We start from the raw sequence: 14,956 nt of genomic DNA on the forward strand, positions 1-14,956 counted from the left end.
ATATAGTGACTTCTTGTTCACTCTTCCATTAGCAAGAATATAGAATCTGTAACACAGTTTTAATTCCCATATGTTTACTTACAGGATTCTTTCTGCAGGAACTTGAAAGGATACTTCTGTGCTGCAGTCACTGTAAGAACAAGAAGTGTAAATTATTTTAAATATGGAGTGAAAATGTCAATTCACTTACCTCAGTTACAGAACACTTGTGCAAAAGCTTTACAAATATTCATAACATCCTAGAATTAGCACAAGCTGGTTATCTGAAAGTAAATGAAATTTATGCTTCCTGTGAGATCAGTAAAATTATCTAGGAAGTATAAGAAAAATGAAAATATATTAAATCCTGTAGTGAATGTAAGTCTATAGAATGATTCTATTGAGGTCATTAACACCAACATCAAAGCACATACAACTTCACCAAGAACAACACTACCAACGAAAACCTTGTTTTCCCAAAGGAAATTTACTGCTACTTTACTATTATTATATTTTCCCATGTAAATTAGAGTTCAATTCTCAGTGTCCTGGTATGATTTCCCTCTTCCTGTAACCTCCATTAGAAAATGAAATGCAGCATGAAAGAAAGCAGACTGACACTAGAACAAATTAATTATGATGCTCTGACATGGGGGATTGGATTGTTTTATTGTATTAACGATAACATAGATTAATTTTGAAGAACCCTACTGCTCCTAATTCAGAGAAACTAGAGATGCCACAAGACTGTTTTTTAAAACAAGCAATAATTTCCAAGGTCAGGAAAGAACTTCGTATGCCATTATTTGACAGGAACATTTTCAAATACTTCCATGACTCAAAAACATATTTGACAGCTGCTCTCAGGTCAACTGTCACAAACACAAGCTTTTATTTTCATCCTGACACAGCCAAAACTATCAAGTAATCTATCCCCTGAGAAAGACACAATATACCAAATTCATTCAACATTTTTTCTTCTCCTCCATGAAAAAAGGTCAGTGTAAGGAAAAAAATATGCCCTACAGATCCCTATTGAAAGATGACTCTGTAAAGGTCAACTCAAGTAAGCAAGCATATTTTCTTAATCTGAAAATTGAAAACCATAGCATGAATATGCATCTTCTGCAAATGCTTTAAAAAGAACTGTAATTCTGTAGTTACAAAGGTTACAAGTGGTTCTGTCTTCGTCTTTTAAAAGTACATTGAACAAAAATAATTTGCAAGCTGTAACTTCACACTTTCTGTTCCATGTTTGATTAATGACCTATTTTTCTCTTCCACTTCTCAGAGAGATTTCAGAAATGATTGCATCTTCCTTCTGCAATCAAAAAGGTTTATGGATCTCATAAGACTTCACACTGATCTCTTCAAATGCCTGTCAACATTACATGCGAAAGATGAAGAGATTTATATATTTCCCCGAGATGCTTTCAACCCATTTCAAGTGAAATAAAAGTCAGCCATTAAAAATTTTACAACTGTTTCATGTAAAGTCAAGTATGAACTGAGCTCCTAGTTGAAACTGAAGCTACTTCAAATTGCATGGAACCCAGAACAAAGCAGGGAGCTGCTGCACAAAGGCAGTACATGCAACAGCAACCATCCGGCCTGGCAAAATCAGTTTGTAGCCCTGTACTCAATGTTCACTTCCAGCTTATGAAAGCTTTTAAGAGAGCAGCCACCAATCCTTCACAGCCTCATACTGGAAACTGGTAGAATTATACAGACTTCAGAATGGTGTGACATTAAAATTCAGCACTACAGAGCAGATCACAATTGTGAACAACCAGAAAAGCAGCCAAACTCTTGGACCTTCCAGAGGCAGCTGGAGTGCTCACCTCTCAGCAGTGACTGCTCTTCTGGTCCAGCTGTGCTGTTCCAAATACATGTCCAGGGGCTGCCTGCAGCTGTTCACAGACTTTAGACAAGTGCAGTTTTGATTCCCTGCATTTACAGCATTGTTCCTCATGGTAACATAGCACATGATAAACAATAATGGGCACATAAATCTCCAATATTTAAATAACATTATAAACCCTGATTTTAATCAGTTTTTAATCAACTATTGTGTCTGCAATTGTCTTTCCTACAAAAATACATTCAAACCTTTATAGTCATGCCTTCAAAGCTCAAATTTACCAACACTGACATAATAAAAAAGAAAAGAATGTATTAGAACTCAGTTCCATACATTAGAAACAGCAAGTTTTCTCTTCTAAAATAAACATAATTTGGAAGGCAACAGGATTGGGAACTTTTAAAAGTGTTCTTTGCAAAATTCTTTTTCTACATTTAACTATTTGTTTAAAGTTTAATGGAGCAGTCGGGGGGGAAAAAAACAACTGCTCTGGAAAGTTGTCCGGCTCCACATTGCTTCACTGTGTACTTTAATATCTGTGGCTCATATGGCATGGTTGAGCCCTCTTTAGGTACTGGGAGACTGTTCTAAGGTCTACCCAGAGCCTTTTTCAAGCTGAACCACCCCAGTTCTCTCAGCCTGGCCTCATATGGAAGGTGCTCCAGGCCTCTGATACTCTTCACGGCCTTCCACTGGACTTGCTCCAACAGATCCACATCTTTCTTATGCTGGGGACCCCAAAGCTGGACACAGCACTCCAGGTGGGGTCTCACCAGAGCAGAGCAGAGCAGGGGCAGAATCCCCTGCCTCAACATGCATCACGCTTCTTTGGAACGCGATAGGCTTTGATATTCAATTTTTCATCCAGCAACTCCCCCTAGACCTTCTCCACAGGGCTGTTCTCAATCCACTCATTACAACCTGTATCCATGCTAGGATTGCCCCAACCCGGGTGCAGGACCTTGCACTTGACCTTGCTGAACATAATGAGGTTTGCACAGTGTGGTAACTGAGACTGATAGCACTGTAGATTTATTTAATCAGCATATGCAGTTTGATAACAAAGATGCCTTGGCAAGAGCAAACAGAGCTTTGAAGATTACAAGAAGATTGGATCACGTCTGGTTGACAGGAAAGAAAATTCAACTAAGCAGAAATGTAAAGTTTTGTCTGTGTAATGTTTAACCCAATGAATGTAGTAAAAAATTACTAGCCTTCCTGAAAATGGTATATAAGCAGATGTAGCTCACAGTAAATTCAGATTCTGATCACAAATCAGTAGTCCCCATCTCTCTCTCTCAATCACTGATAGCACAGTCCCACCTCTCAGGCCTGTCCAGGTTCCTCTGGATGGCATCCCTTCCCTCCAGCCTGTCGACCTCACCACACACCTTGGTGTCCTCAACAAATTCGCTGAGTTGTTTTTGCTTGTACTACTCAAGTACAAGCAGTAGTCCTAAAATAATGTTAGTGAACAAACAACCCACTGTCTTCTCAGAACACATCCCCCCTTTCCCTTGTTAATGTCATTGAGTTGTCTGAGTTGAGCTTGAACTAACAGCTTTATATCCCAAACTCTTCTGTCAGAGGGCCAAGGGAAGAGAACGGATAATGAATAGACAAATGACAAATGATGAAAGAGTGCTCGGTGGCACTCATCCAGAAGAGGGATGAAGAGAGACAGGAACTCAGTAATTCCACACACACCAATATTCTGGATGAGGGAGGTCCTCAGGGGCCATCAATTCCCTCCTCCCACCCCAAGGGTATCACCATATACACGCTCTCAATCCCTCTACACATTGTGCCAGTCCAGCTTCTGCCTGTGCTTTAATTCGTTGGAGCACCCTTTCATTCACTAGCTGGATCTCCTGAGCTGATGGACAACAGGACATCACAGCTCCCTTAATTCCCAGGCACAGGACAAAGTAGAACATGCATGTGTCTTCTGAGACTAAAGAACCAGGATACAAACTGCACAAGGGGAGTCAGAGGTAATGAGCATATAATCAGTGTTGAAAGGCACACCGCACACTCTATGACTTTTTTTTATGCCTGCCTTTTACAGCTTTTGTAAATTAAAACACTTAGCAGGCTAGCGGGAATCTGTGTGATCTGTAACAACAAAATCAATGTATTCAAATGTTAAAAACAAGCAAGTATAATTTTCAAGTTTTAGGAGATATTAGAATTGTAATTTTTCTTTTGCTAATAAAAATATGTAAAAAAATCTAATGTTTTATTCAAGAAATAAAATTACTCAATTAACTTTTATTCATATTACTTTACATTTGGTTTTAAGACCCAAGTCAGCTAATCTCTGTGGATACTACAAAATCTGATGATTAAGACTGACTTTATTAACATACAGAAAAAAGAGAAACATTTTATAAGAGTTAAAAACCCCCAGAAGCATTCAAAATAATTAAAACAGTGGCTTGTTTTGTTAATGGCAAAGTAGTTCTAATTCTTATTAATTCTTTCCCTTCACGACAAAGGACCAACTTTTTTGATTCAAAAGCAAATCATTAGAACTGTGAGGACAGAAAGAAATGTACCCACAACTGAAATTTTACTCAAATTTGTACTCTGTTATTTTAAATATTTAGATGTAATATGTCTCCAGCATCTTCCAGTCTGGTGCAACTGTGGGCTTCCCCTGAAAGAAGAGGTCCTACTTGTCTCCTTCCCCCTCACCTCTCTCTTCCTTAGCTTCCTCTCCACCAGACCTGTAACTCTGCAACCACAAAGTCCAGCTGACTCATCTGACAGAAGATTTAGTCAGTCTTCTGCCAACCTCCAAAAAGAAAAACCATTTTCGTCAGACTGGTTTACTGGACTTGCCCCAGGAACAGAGGAAGTGCATGAATTGGCACAGAAATATAATAGAAATTCCCTTCTTCCTATGGGAATGGCAGTTGTACTAGACAGCATCATATCCAGCCACATGCTCAGGGCATAGTTTTAAGCTAAAACTCATCTAATTTCATCTTACTCCCCAGAAAGAAAGAGCGTCTTGACTTCTATTTGTGCCAGAACAGCAATGGTGTAAGCATATGATCTGTAAGGTCTGGGCACTGAGCAGAGCCTTAAACGACAAAAAACCTGATCCCTTTCCAACTGGTCCATGTCTATTATCCAGTTAATCATGCGGCTAATAAATGCTAGAAGTAGCATAAAAGAGAGCGGCACCACTTGGTGAGTGGCCAGGAGAAGGACAGAGACAGGAGCACAGACTGAAGGTATTTCTGTGCAGTCAAGGGCAAGGCAAATTCCTCCAAGGGCACAGAGCAAGGTAAGGAAGGAGAGGAGCTCCACCTCGTGAGGCCAACAGGCACCAACTGGCACATTCCTTCTCTGTAATTCTTGTACAGTCCCTTGCAATGGATGAATAGCCAGGCACATGAGAAACCTCCTTGTGTTTGAGTGGATTCTACAGTTTTTCACATCCTCCCACTCCCCAGTATTGTTCATTTTCTTCTGACAGTTAAATGATCGACAGAGTGATCCTACTAAAGCAGCACCACTTTTGCAATAAATAAATAGGAATTCTCTTCCTAGTCCACTACTATTTTAATAAACAAATAAACCAAATCATTGCACTTAAGCTGGGGGTTTTTTGTTGGTTTTTTTTCTTCCAATCTTATTGTACACTGGAAGGATCTGGAAATCTACAATAACTGTACATGCACCATTTGTTTGTCCCTTCACCCCTCTCCTCATCAGCTATAAAAATCAATTAATTAATTTTTTCAACTACCTGCAATTTGATCCTGAGACTTGAATTCTATTATACTTTTTCAGATGTATCTGAAAATGCCAACTGGCACAAACAACTGTAGACAAATTTCCGTATCATACTATATAAGCCAGAATAAAATGCAATACAGAAAGCAAAATGGGCCACTACTCAGTTCTGCAATGATGACAGAATGCAACTAAGCAAAAAATCTGTATTCCAAAACACAAGTTTTAAAAGTCTCAATATGCTGTAAGGATGAAACATTTAATTTACATGAGCAAAATACAGAATAGAAATAGTTGCAAGTCTATGAAGACGACTTATACCAGCCTTTACAGAAGAACTCCAAGCACCAAAGATACCCAAGATACCCCAAGAACCCCAAGATACCAAAACCAGGTATCCTCAGAAATAATCAGAAACCAACACCTAGTAGTAATTCCAAAGAAACTGCTTCCAAATGCTCTGAACTGTTTCAATTGATTTTCATGACTGTTTCTCTGAGGTCAGGAGCAGAGCCCATGCCAAAGAACATGATCTGTTTCACTAGTCAAAAGGGAGTATTTGGTTTGAGAAGCACCAAGACTGTTTAAGAGAACATATTTTGGAGCTTTTAGCAGGTTACTTACAGGGAAATTCCAGATAATTGAGTTTAGATTACTGGAGAAGAAAGTGATGTGAACTACTTATTGGTTATAAAGAAGCTCAATATGCATTACTCCACACTAAGTTTGAAAAGCAGTCAATGTTCACAGCCAGAACCACATTAAGAAGAAAGATTCCACATGTCCATCCAAATCAATCTGTACAGAATATAATCATTACTCCAGAGAAGGAAGCTTGCCTTATCCCACCACTAACTGCATTCAGAGTTTCCTCTTGCACAGTTTCTCCAGGATGGCCTCACTGTGTGAGGATCTTTGAAATCAGGAATGTCCACATGAGAAGCAGACTTTTGTACTGCTTGAAAAGTGTGGAATACATTCAAAAATTGCACGAATGAAGGACTGTTACATCTTATTTACACAAAGAATTTACTCTGTATTAATTGAGGGTATGAATATACAGTACAAATTCAAACACTCAATGACAACTTCCACATGCAATGAGTATTATAATTCAGCATAATTGACACTGAACAAGAATATTTAGTAGCACCCAAAACTGGAGTCAGTGTGTAGCAATGCATGTTTTGTATGTTCTGCTTTTTTCCCAGCAAATTCCCTTGGAAGAAGCGTTTTCAGTACCAGTTTGTATTATAGACAAAACAACAACAATAACAAAAATCAAACAAGCAAGAAAAAAAAAAAGGCACCAAAACCACCTCACTATACAGTTTAACTTAACACAGATTTCCAGGAAAGAGCACATTCCTGCTTCACTGTTTGTAGATATATAATTTACAGAGATGTTGCTACTGACGCAAGTTGTGCCAAAACCTCAAACTGAAGATGTCAGGGAGCAATGACCCTTTTTGCTGCCTGCCCCACTTTCTGCAGAAGATGGCCCTTGCTGCAGCACAGTAAGCAATCTGTCCATGCCTCGTGCCTCCCCAGCTCACACTCCCCCGTATTTGCTTTCTCTGAATGTAAGATTGTGTTATGCACCATCTGTGAACCACCCTGGCTGCTCAACAAGTATCCACGCTCTGCTGCTCTTTGTCCAGCAGACTGAGGAGAGGAGCAGAACAGAGACCCAGACATAGTAACCTCTGCGACCACCCTATCACAACTTAGAAGGGTTTATTAGCTAGACCCCTCAGGAAGATTAATTTGAAAAAGCTTTTAAAACGTATTAGTTAAACCATAACTAAGGTTTAAAAGTTACTGTAAAATGCTCTTGTTTAATTTACTTAAAAAGTAAATTTAACTTAATTTACTTTAGAATTCACAAACAAAAGTCACTTCCAAATAAAAGAATCCATAAGACATTTGAATGTGATTTAATTGATAAACTTTTGAAGTTAGCTCAAATTGATAATGCAGAATGTCCATGCAGTAATTTAGAATATTTTTCCTGAATGTTCCTACATATGCAAGCTTAGCAACTGCTATTCATTTTTTCTGAGACAGAAAATGCAGTGAAGACAGAGGGCTGTGTTTAAAACTGGGCAGGAAGGTAGCTATGAAGAAGTGTGAAGTGAAAGCATTTCAAGTAAGTATTTTTGTAAGGCACTTGCAAAAATGACAAAAATGGCTCTGTTGCCTAGCTCATTTTTCAACTGAATTACTTAACCAGATGGAAAGCCAAGATATGTGACCTTCTGTGCCAAGTAAGGTCACATATCTGGGTTTGGGGTTTTTTTTTTTTAATAAAGTTTAAAAGTAAAAACTACTCTGAAAAGACAAGCAAAACTTTTTTTGAAAACTAAAGGTGAATGCATTTTCTAAAGGATAATTGCTTAGTCAATGAAACACACAAAAAAAGAAGTAATCTAACACCACTCAGAATTCTAAGAAAATATATATATGATACCACCCCTGTATTGTTGACCATTCTGATGAATAACGCAGGCCAAATTCTACCTTAGCAAGTCACCTCTTAAACACACCAGGAAAAAAAACAAAGAAAAGAAAAAACCCCAGAAAATTACATATATATGCACATTTTAAATAAGAAATAACCACAACACAACTAAATTCTTTACCTTGATGAGAGTCACGGTATTTCAGTAAGCCTTAAGTTCTGTAGTTAATACTAGATCCTGCTTCAGTTTCCAGTATCTGCATTCCCCTCACAGCAAAGCCTGCTGCAGATTAGATGGAGGCTTAAACTTACAAATTGAACTGACATTTACAAGTCAGAAGTGACACACAGGAACTGCAATTGAATCATTCAGTCAGGGTACACTCTCAGCCGGTTTCAGTAATACAATACATCAGATTGTAATTCACCATGGACAAGAAGACTTTTCTCACAATTGCTACATCCAGGACTTCGTTAAAACGTTGGAAAGATTTTACAAGGCTTTAGGGTCTGGCAGATCTTATAGCAAATTTTAAAGAAAATTAAGCAAATTGTTATAGTGTTTTAGACATGTTTACTTTTAAAGCCCAAAATGGGAAGTGTTATAGAACAATCAGACCTAATAATATTAGGTAGCACAATCTTATCTAAAGCTTTAAAACTTGTTATAGACATGTCAGCTATGTTACATTATTAAGGTCTACAATCCTGCACACAACTGCAGAAACCTTGAGTATGTGAATAATCCATCGTTATTTGGTGAACAAATCAGGAAACCACTCTCATAGGTACTTAGAGCATTGGGGTTTCAGGACCTATTTCTGAGAGGCAGGCTTCTTCCAACACATCAGAATGCTTGGGTTATAAAGCTCAAGTGTGATCAAGGATCTTGTAATCAATGCTGCAATCCACCACCAAAAAGTCTAATTCTCCTGAGCAATAAAAGCTGCTTGACATAGCAGGTACTAAGTGTTCCCCTTAAGGCCTACCTAAGCATCCAAGGAAGCCTCTTCCCACCGAAGGCAGCAGTAAGTGTAGTTGGTATTTAATAATTTGTACTAATTTACAGCCATTTAAGAGCACAGTGGTACAAGCCTCACCCAATGGTAGTAACCAGGGTGCAAGTCTTTCAATACAGCATAAAGCAACTAAGAGTAAACTAGAAACAGAAACCAGAATTTTAAAATACTTTTTCAATCTTTTATTTCCAAAATAATTAAACCCTCAATGAGAAATAGTCAGGCTAAAACTGTCAAACTATACAGTTGTGTTTATACAACACCAGTCTCTTTCTCCAGCTACATTTCAAATGGGAAAAGCATACAATTTTTTTTTTAATCAAAACCAGCCAAAGTATTTTCCCATAAGCTTTCCAGGAAACCTCTGGACTAAAACCAAACATAAAACTTTCATCGGGAAAGGAGAATATTTCATTAAACTGTGAATATGCAAAGACAACATTCAGACATAAAACGATAGAGAAAATTCTTACGTAACTTTCCACTTAGCAGCTACTACAGACTACCACCTATTATAACAAGAACATAATATAATAATTTATTTTAAAAAACTCAACTGAATTCAAGGCACAAGCTTGAACTGTGTGTTCTCTACTTCTGTCTGATTTTTGTACACTTTTGTTCAGCATCAGGAACAAATTATCAGAAAGCACGAGAATAAGTTCTACTTCACAAAGCTACTTTTGTCTGGATAACTATGCAAATTATGTTCCAAAAAGCAGTAGATAATTTCAAAGAATCACAGAATTTTGACAAGTTTGGTGGTTTTAATTTTTCCAGTATTAAAGACTTTTAGCTTATTTGTAAAATAATTACTTGGAGAAGCTGGGATATTTATTTTGAAATATGTATCACCTTCCTCTAAAGTGAAGAAATAACAAAAATACCTGCAACAACAAAGGTTCTGTAGGAAGAAAAAGTCTGAAGTGTCCTTTATATAAATAAAATTATTTATATAAAAACTATAGAGTAAAATTTGAAACATTCCAGAAACTTTTGCAGAAAATGAACAAACCCAAGGTCTATTTTATCAGTTCTTAAATATTTTAAAATTATAGCAATGCACCTATCAGTGGATATTCACTCATTAGTAAGATTTAAGTGAAACAGTTGTTCTACGTAATGCTCTAAATAATGCACCATCTTGCCCAACACATTAAAAAAATACCAGTTTTGAAGTTGATTTGGCATTTCAAGATCTACCTTAAAATCTGTTCACAATGTACATAAAAATGTGGGAGTGAGAATACAGGAGACATCAGACCTGTGCATACTTTACTCTCACTAACTCTCTCCTCTTGGCACCTACAGTAACAGATGTTTGGTTGCTTCGTGCTGGAATCCTGCAATCACAAACAGCCAAAGTTCTAAAGTCACCCTCAAAAACTGACAAAAATAACTGTGTTACAGTTTTTATGCCAGCAAAACATGCATCATAAAACACATACATATTCACAAACACTGAAAAAAATATTTGGAAGTGAAAAGTCATCAGCTTATATCCAGTATATGTTCGGGTTTCTGTCCTGAATCCCAGCTGTTTTCCATGAACCGTAACCCAGCATTTCATCCTAACACACCGAGCTATAGAGCATGGTGAGGCTGCTGCTTCATAGGCAGCAAAACCACCAAAGGAGACAGAATGGGCATCAGAACCATTTCCAGAAAAACTGTTCCTGTTAGCAATTAAAGGTCCTCTGGGACTGTACAGCTTGATCGGTTTACTCTACCCTTTTCTACTGACTTTTCGAAAAGATGTTGTAAATTTCCATTTTCTTTTTCCACTGCCCACACAGTATGGCTGGAAATCAGAAAACTTGCAGCCTATTTCCAGTTCTGCTATTAAATAATATTCATAGTATGTTAATCCTCAATTAACCAAGTCATAAAATGGAAAAAAGAAAAAAACACAATCGTCCAAAATAAAAAAAGGAAAAAAACCACTGACTTTACCTGAGAGGCTAGTCCAAATTTGCTGGTTTTAAGGTGGTTTCACTTAGAGACACTAACTGGCAAATTTCAACTAGTTTAAGAATTTTACCTAGCTAGTCTGTGAATTTTCTGGAGAAGCTTAAAAGCTTAACCAACTACCCACAGATGCATGTGGGCAGCAATGTGATGTTATTCCTGGAAAGTCTATTTGTAATGTCCACATTTCACATGTGGCATCACTCATCTTCAGGCAATTCATTACACAAATTCTGCCTTCTGTGACAGCCTTGCAATAATTTTGACTTGTACCAGGATTGCTGTAACCCAAGCATTTTACAGAACAATCTAATTTTTAGAATACATCAAGTAAAACAGTGTATTTCTATCATCTGCAAAATAAAAAGGATACTAAAGTACTGATTTCCATATAAGTGGATACTCTTGTGTTATTTTGACCAGAAAGGCTTAGCCCAATTTACAGGCATGACTTAAAATACAATATACAATTCCATTAACCGTTTTCAGAACTTACATAGTTTTCATTCACTGGGCATAACACAATGTTTCATTTTTTGAGCAAGCTTCAGAATATGCCTGTTAGAGCATGGTGATAAGAGCACCAAAGTTGTGGACTCTATCCCCATGTGAGCCATTCACTTAACAGCAGGGCTTGATGATTCTTCTGGGTCCCTTCCAACTCAGAATATTCTGTGAATCTGTAATTTTTTACTTCATATTTTACCGACAAAGCCCAGGCAAAGAAACCTTCACTAATTTGTCTTTGATGACAATGGATTTGACTATCAGATTCATACACATAGGACTTGCCACTTGTCTTCTAGTTTCATACAGAAAAAGCCTTTCCACTTTTACAAAGTGAAGATTTAAGCAGTATTTGGTAAAACATTTTTAAGTCTTAGCAAATGTTTTCTTTATCCATCAACACATGTAAATACACTACTTTATACTAGGAATGTATCTGTTATTGTCATGTGAAAAGGACTGAGATAAAAAAAAGTCTTTTTAAAGGAACAATAATAAATGTATGATTACATGCTTCTCTTCTGTACGCAAAAAAAAAAGCTGAGCAGCCATTCAATATCAGTGAATTTAAGTCAGTGTCTTTCTCCACAAAGAATGGCTGAAGTCCTAGGCATAAAATTTGGGAGAAATCAAATTTTGAAGAACTGGTTCCAGCTTTTGCATAGTAGCATCTCTAACCACTCCTACTCCAGCATCTTCATTCTTTTATACCATACCAAAGTAATGAGTGTCCTTGAATTTTATTCACTCCTGCTTGTTATAAGCAAAATTATCCACCTGACGTTTAAACATGGGGACTTTTCTCTTACCCATTGTAATTCCTGCATGCCAGATCACTTTATCTAGTAATTACCAAGGTGCAGTCTTTATTTTAGGCTCTGGTAAGAAAGAAATTTTTATCACCATGTCCACAGCTGCTAATCAGGAATGATTTGTTTCACATCATTTGAACGCACTATACAGTGGCACATTTCAGAATGATGAGCTTCTTCAGCCAGTACCTCCACTGGAAAGAATGGTGAGTGATTCATTCATCTTAGCACTCTCCCTTTTTATGGTTTTTCATAATCATTACTGCATATGGATACCTCTTGGAATTATGGAATGTGTTCGTATCAGTGTAAATCTATCATGCTCTAAACTCTAAATAAAACTCATCAATTGAAGTTTACTTGGAAAAATGATAAATGAGAACGCAACAGGGTGGAGAAATATAGTGACAAAAACTGCAAACTTCTGCTAATCTTTCTATAATATTTAGATTAGGCTACAGCTCTGCAAAAATTTCAGAAAAAACTTTCTTTTAACTTTCCCCTTCATGTAACAACCAGTTGAGTTTCATATACAAAATTAGGTATTAAACGATGTTTTCTCCAAAATAAGGATACTGCTATCAAAAGTGATATTTCAGGTGTTATAAAATTTGTTTCCACTTAGAAGTATTGTGACAACATTTAAGTAAGACTTAGACAATCCATTTCAATTAATTCATACTTGAATATCAAATTTCTGTATAATAAATGAGGCATTTTCCCTTTACGTACTTTAATAATTTTAAATATGTCTTTCTAGGTTCTTATACTGAAAACTAACTTTACCAAAATGCCCCCTTAAATATGTGTTAACACAGAACAAGAACAAACCAAGAGCTGACTGACAAAACAGTAAATCTTCTGTCCTATGCTAAATCCCTGCAACTCTCTACAGGCTTCTGCAACTTTCCTTGGTGTCCTAGGCCATGGTGGAGCCCACCTTACACTAAGAGGAAGCCAGATGCACAAACCAGTGAAGCCTCTGAAGTCTAGCCACCAGAAAGGAAAATATGAGATTCCTACATTTAAATTGTGTCTCTTGCAGAATGTAATTGCAGAAATTCTTGTAACACTTTAAGAGCCTTTCTCTCAACTTTGCAAGTTTATTTATGTGTGTACACATAAAATACTTTCTCTAAAGCTTCCCTGAAGCCTTTAGTTCTTTAATTCTGCCACTAAAAAGTCATCAGCTTATAACTTTTAGCCACACCAAACAGCACTGCAGTTTCTTGTCTCTACTAAAAGCGTATTTCCAATTCTGCAAGTCCTAGTAAAGAGGGGATCAATTAAACTGTTCATTATCAAATTTACATACAAATCCTGTATTACAAACTTCGACTTGAGGTGGAAACAGACAGAAGCTATTAAACAAATTCAGGGTCCAGTTACAGTCGAGTAAATCTGTGGCGACAGCTCTGAAACAAATAAAGTTATTATGGTGTAAAGTCTGAAGTAGCTGGGAACAAAACTTTGTCACCTGGTATTTTACTTACTTCACTAAACCTAAAGCCCTGCAAGGGTCAAACAATGAATAACTACATAATTTGTGAGAAGAAATGCCTAGAAACCCAGGATACAGAGGTGAAATGAGGATAAATGCTTTGCTTCCGTAATGAACTTTATGGCTTTTGTTAGTCTAAGCCAGGCCATGGATATTGCTTTAATATGCTATGAATATTTTCAATGTAAAATTACATTCATTTAAAAATAAGGCATGATTCATGCATAATTCACATGGAATTTTAAAGTCAGATGTATTATAACCTTTAAACAAGTTCAGTTAGGATTTATTTTTCCAAATAATAAATCCATTTATTTCAACCATGGACTGGGACCACTTGGATGCTTTAATATTTCTTTGTGCATCTAGTTGATCTAGCCAATATCTTAGTAAACATCTCAGTATTAACTAAGGGCCTGAACCAGAAAAGTGTGAAGATTAATCACAGCAGTAGTCTCTTCAAGCGTAAGAAGCTTTCGTAGAGTTGCACTTACACCTTACATGTAGCACACCTAAAGGAAAGGTATGTGAAAAACAACCTAAAACAACTGTCAAAACTACCGAGAGAACAGCCTTAAATTAATGTTATTTAAAATAAAAATGAAACCTCAATTAAGCTTCAGAATATTACTTTTAAGGATGCAAAATTAAACCCCCACCAAATGGTATTATCCCATTATGTTAGGCCCGGAGCATACTTGCATTCCGAAGCTTCCAGTCGAGAGAGGAATCCCAAAGCAAACTTCAGTTAAACTTTAAAAGTTCACCTCTTTTGCAGAAGACAGCGCAATGAAGACACATGCCTCGAGCCAGCAATCCCCTCCTCTTCGCCTGAAAGGTGGGGGTAGAGAAGCTTCGGGAGAAGGAGGGAAGGGCCTCAGCTCCGTTCCCCGCGCTGGCAGGTGCCGGTCGATGCCTGTCCGGGCCCCCGGGGCACAGTGACTCCGGCGCTGGGAGCGCAGCGCCTCCCGCTGCCGGGGCGCGGCGGGACGGACAGTGCTCCCTACCTTTCCCTGGCCGCGGGTTTCTCCCGGCTGCGGGGCGGGAGGCACACGGGGTATCCCGCGGGAAGGCGGGCAGGGAGCGGCTGCGTCGCGCATC

The 14,956-nt window shown here is 37.6% G+C and overlaps 1 protein-coding gene across 2 annotated transcripts in view; it reads right to left on the reverse strand.

Moving 5' to 3' along the window:
• Nucleotides 1–14,639, reverse strand: part of RNF144B (ring finger protein 144B) — an 84,209-nt gene extending 69,570 nt beyond the window's left edge. Inside the window, exons 1-2 of one of the 2 annotated variants that reach the window (XM_033071605.1) lie at nt 14,623–14,639; nt 83–130 (exon numbers count right to left, since the gene is read on the reverse strand). The gene's annotated coding sequence lies outside the window, so the exon portion shown is untranslated. Of the gene's footprint in view, nt 1–82; nt 131–14,553; nt 14,571–14,622 lie in introns of those variants that run through there. The other variant, XM_033071600.2, reaches the window with a different exon arrangement.
• Nucleotides 14,640–14,956: the final 317 nt, after the last annotated feature.

The sequence above is a fragment of the Catharus ustulatus genome, chromosome 1 (genome assembly GCF_009819885.2).
Source record: "Catharus ustulatus isolate bCatUst1 chromosome 1, bCatUst1.pri.v2, whole genome shotgun sequence".
NCBI lineage: Eukaryota > Metazoa > Chordata > Aves > Passeriformes > Turdidae > Catharus > Catharus ustulatus.